General features: G+C 41.8%; 1 protein-coding gene and 2 long non-coding RNA genes across 3 annotated transcripts in view; 1 reads left to right on the forward strand and 2 right to left on the reverse strand.

The window, feature by feature from the left end:
• Window positions 1-1,116, reverse strand: part of bcl2l12 (BCL2 like 12) — a 10,149-nt gene extending 9,033 nt beyond the window's left edge. Inside the window, exons 1-2 of the mRNA XM_027155754.2 lie at window positions 899-1,116; window positions 268-339 (exon numbers count right to left, since the gene is read on the reverse strand). The gene's annotated coding sequence lies outside the window, so the exon portion shown is untranslated. The remainder of the gene's footprint in view (window positions 1-267; window positions 340-898) is intronic.
• A 1,063-nt stretch (window positions 1,117-2,179) lies between these two features.
• On the reverse strand, window positions 2,180-3,144 carry LOC125138649. The gene is made up of 3 exons (XR_007137895.1): window positions 2,985-3,144; window positions 2,657-2,743; window positions 2,180-2,443 (listed from the first exon to the last, which is right to left on the reverse strand). It is a non-coding gene; the product is annotated as an uncharacterized LOC125138649 (long non-coding RNA).
• A 1,294-nt stretch (window positions 3,145-4,438) lies between these two features.
• Window positions 4,439-5,000, forward strand: part of LOC125138652 — a 24,985-nt gene continuing 24,423 nt past the window's right edge. The window contains exon 1 of the long non-coding RNA XR_007137898.1: window positions 4,439-4,449. This is a non-coding gene — a long non-coding RNA (uncharacterized LOC125138652). The remainder of the gene's footprint in view (window positions 4,450-5,000) is intronic.

Below are 5,000 nucleotides of genomic sequence, written 5' to 3' on the forward strand. Positions count from 1 at the left end.
GTTATGCAGTGAGTTGTTATTGTAGTTTGTGTGTAGTGTTCGTAGTTTCACTCCAGGGGGCGCTTACAAACACTCACAAACTTCACTAGCACAAACCTGCACATTAACTTTAATCAAGTCTGTTGTAGCATTTTTGTAAATATGTCTGATTACTCAGAGCAGAAACGTGTGCAGCAGAAACGTGTGGAGCAGAAACGTGTGGAGCAGAAACGTGTTTAAAGAGTAAAAGTGTTCAGATGAGAGTGTTGTTGTTGTTGTCCTCCATACCTGAGGTACTGATTTTAGTGTCAGCTCAATGTCGAGGCAGCCATCCGGTGCTGTGGGTCCAGATGTGGGACACTACACAAAAACACACTGGTTTTACTGCTGAACACTGTATGAACACTGTATGAACACTGTATGAACTCTGTATGAACACTGTGCAAACAATGTACAAACACTCTATGAACACTGTATGAACACCACCGTAGGAACACTGTATGAACACCACCGTAGGAACACTGTATGAACACTGTATCAACAACGTATGAACACTGTATGAACACCATTCTAGGAAAACTGTATGAACACTGTATGAATACTGTATGAACACTGTATGAACACTATATAAAAAATGTATGAACACCATTGCATGAAAACTGTATAAACACTGTATACACACTTTATATACACTGTATGAACACTGTATGAACACCACTGTATAAACACTGTATAAACATTTACATTGACATTTACAGCATGCAGAGCGACGTACATAAATGCTTAAATCTCTAAACACTTTATAAAGACTGTATGAACACCACTGTATAAACACTGCATGAACACCACTCTATAAACACTTTATAAACACATTATGAACACTTTATGAACACTTTATGAACACTGCGCCCAAACTTACCGGCTCAACACCACAGCCCTGGAGCACGTAGGTAACTCTTATAAGTAACAATATAAGATGATCTCAGGTCTATGACTAAAGAGTAAACCAACACTGTAGTCTGTAATATCGGTGTTAAATCCTGTTATTAATAAATAAATCTCCCGGATCTTTATCCCACTCGTTTACGCTCCATTGTGTGGTTGAGTCCGGACTGAGGCTCCGCCCCTTTGCTGCCCTACCATTGGTTGGCGGAATGACTCCACACTTCCGTACTAACTAACATTTAAATCTAGCACGCTTCCCCTGGTTGCTACGCAACGCCGCCTCGCTGTGAAGGCAAGTCTTACGTCACTATTCAGTAGTGCGTACTAAAGTACTAAATAGTATAGAGGCTACACGTGTAAGCTAACATCGCTAAAGATCTAAAGCTGATTGTGGAATAAAATGTAGGAAATGTGAATGTTGGCTAAAAGTTTAGTGTGAACTTCATGTGAGATTATTTATATTTGTGCCTTCAAAGGGTGAAGGAATGAGTCTATAATCGCAGTGGGGCATTTACCGTAAATATGAGTTTATAAGAGCAAAAACATTCCTTTTATATAAATAGCAACACTTTACTAAAGCTGCATAAAGTGTTTAAGTTGTGACCATTTACATAATTATAAATATATACAGTGTTCATTGTGATGTTTATGTCATTAAAACGCAGTGTGTAATTACACACATCAGGACTGCTCTATATTACAGCATGTCTCTAATAGTTTTACTCTAAAACCGTAACACACGACACTTTAGTAAACAAACGACATGGTCATTTACAGACTGAACACTAGTCGGCGCTATTTTATGTCCTGTAGTGTTTTGTGTTGTCTGTGTACTTTATGTGATCAGGACAAACTTTATTTCAGTCCTTAACTCTGTGTTGTTTAATGTAACTCCATGTTCCTGAAGAAAAGTTGTTTGATATCATCGTGTACTGTGTCACAAATATACGGCTGAAATGGCGATAAAAGCTTTTTGACACGTCTTACTTTTTTAATTAGTTTATAATTTCATTAAGGTCATGAAGCAAGTTCTTGTTCTCTATAATCCGTTATTCACCCACCAGCCTCTCTTACAGTTAATAAGGTGTTACACAAAAGTGCAACGGACGTTATTGTGGGATGATGCTGTGTTGCCATGACGACCCATGCTGCACACGGTTCTGGTATACTGTGTCGTGCAGTAGTGTTGTGAGTGTGATGTTTATGATCGATTTGTATGTCCATGAGTACAAAAATCAGATGTCCCATAAAGACGTCTATATAAACAACAGGAGTTGAATAGTTTATTCACACAGTACAGAGTACAGCATCCACACATACACACACTGGAGGTTACAGAGCTGTCTTTTCTAGGATGATTGTTGAATGTGGCCATCACTGTACATGATGTACACGTGTCCTCGCTCATCCCCCCCCAAACCCCGTCCAGCGTCACAACCAGACCGGACACTGGTACAAGGATTGGGAGAGGACGAGGAGACGAGAGGAGAGACACGGGAGGAAAAGCGCTGATGGACGGCTGTGAACGAAAGAAATGACATCAGTAATATTGAACAATGAGGAAATAAATCATTAGTGCAAATCTCATTAGGCAAAAAAACCTAATACGAAAACATTATGCAGAACACAAAGCAACACATTAATGCATAAACTCATCTAATCCTGTTCACACACAGCTGTAAAACATGAGACATTCTACTTGCAAGAGGAAGAGAGGAAAATAAGTGATCACCATCGTGAGAAAGTACTGAGAGACGAGAGAAGTGAGACGCATCGAGCAAACATCCGGAACAATCCTCCATCAGCACCTACAATCACTCTGAACATGCAGGAAAGAAAAGAAAAGAAAAGAACATGCAGCAAGTCAAGCACAGACACGTTCCTCAAAGTTTTACTAACCAGATCAAATGAATCTCTCTCTGTCTCTCTCTCTCTCTCTCGCTCGCTCTCTCTCTCACTCTCTCACACTCTCTCTCTCTCTCTCTCTCTCTCTCTCTCTCTCTCTCTCTCTGTATGTCTCTCTCTTACACACACACACACACACACACACACACTCTTACAGAGTTTCATCTTGATGTGATGATCTCTACTCGTCCTCAGTCCCTCTGTCCCCATGTCAGTGTGCTCGTCTGTGCTCAGCACCTCTGTCCTTTCACCCTCTTCATCCCCACTTGCTTTATTTAGCTGCTGCACTTCCTGTGTGTGAGCCCCACCCTCTGCCCCCACCCCGCCCCCGTCCCAGAGTTCTTCTCCTTCATCCCGTCCCGCGCTCCCTCCATCTGTCCCTCTGCCTCACTATCACTCCCCAAATCACTGTTTCCCCTGATACACCAACCAACTGGGACCGACACGGCCGGGTGGGGCACTTCCCCTCTGACAGGAAGCCAGCATAACACACACACACGCACACACACACACGCACAAACAAACAACCCCAAAAACACAAAAGAAAAACTCAGAGAGAAAACAGAAAACAGAAGTACAAAGAGAAAAGAGAAAAAAAAATTAAAGACAGAAAAATACATGCAAAAAGCTAGAGATAAATTGACAGAAAACAAACTTCAAAGAGCAAAAACACTGAGGATTTATAAAGGGACAAAGACATAGACATGGACAGCAGTACAGAGCGATAGAGACAGAGAGAGAGAGAGAGAGAGAGAGAGAGAGAGAGAGAGAGAGAGAGAGAGAGATGAACAACAAACCTTATCAGTATGTTTAATACATTTTTGAACAGGTTTTGAGAGGAAAACTCAGTGTTCTGACTGACTCACAAGTGACAGAGAGAATAACAGACAGATGGACACAGAAACCAAGACAGAGAGACAGACAGATGCTGTAAACAGCTGTAATCAACTTGATGTGGTATGAACTGATGTACACTCGTTCCTCGTTAGTGCTAGTGAACATTGCTTTAGTGTAAAAAAACTCTGCTGTGTATGTGTGTGTGTGTGTGTGTGTGTGTGTGTGTGTGTGTGTGTGTGTGTGTGTGTGTGTGTGTGTGTGTGTGTGTGTGTAAGAGATGGACAGATAGAGGGCGTGATCGAGATGTCCGAGATGAGGTGAGCTGTAGATAAGTGAGTTGTGTGTCTGTAGGGGATTGTGGAAGACGTGACCGCGTGTTCGCAGCTTGTTAACAGCAGCTTTAATCGGTACCATTAAAAACCTCATCAGCAGAAATGGACAGAAAAAATGTCTGAATGAGAAGGACAGGACATCACCACGTCCTCCTGAGACACACACACTAACATACACACACAAACACACAACAAAGAGATAGGAGAGTTATTATAGGGTGTGTGTGTGTGTGTGTAGTGTGTGTAGTGTGTTTGTCAGGAGAAGGCAAACATGTTCATGTAATCATCAGATATTCTCCCATTTCTACTGAACACAATCACACAGATCCAGTTTACCTTCTTATGACTTTATTTTAGTTTATATTCTTTTCTTATGTAACATTTTATAAAACTTCCTACATAAAGAATCTGAATCGTTATTGTGTCTTTAGCAGCACATTCACAGGGACGTGTACAGCTCACACTCCACTGAGGACACACAGACTTTACAAGCCAATGATATGGGTCTAAAGCTGCCTTTAAGGATGTGTGTGTTTAGAGCTGAGAGAATAAAGAGAGACTGCTGAGGGGATGAGTGTTTAAAACTGAGAGAATAAAGAGAGACAGCTGAGGGGACGAGTGTTTAGAGCTGAGAGAATAAAGAGAGACTGCTGAGGGGACGAGTGTTTAAAACTGAGAGAATAAAGAGAGACTGCTGAGGAGACGAGTGTTTAGAGCTGAGAGAATAAAGAGAGACCGCTGAGGGGACGAGTGTTTAGAGCTGAGAGAATAAAGAGAGACTGCTGAGGGGACGAGTGTTTAGAGCTGAGAGAATAAAGAGAGACTGCTGAGGAGAAGAGTGTTTAGAGCTGAGAGAATAAAGAGAGACCGCTGAGGGGACGAGTGTTTAGAGCTGAGAGAATAAAGAGAGACCGCTGAGGGGACGAGTGTTTAGAGCTGAGAGAATAAAGAGAGACAGCTGAGGGGACGAGTGTTTAGAGCTGAGAGAATAAAGAGAGACAG

The sequence above is a fragment of the Tachysurus fulvidraco genome, chromosome 15, assembly GCF_022655615.1.
Source record: "Tachysurus fulvidraco isolate hzauxx_2018 chromosome 15, HZAU_PFXX_2.0, whole genome shotgun sequence".
Lineage (NCBI taxonomy): Eukaryota > Metazoa > Chordata > Actinopteri > Siluriformes > Bagridae > Tachysurus > Tachysurus fulvidraco.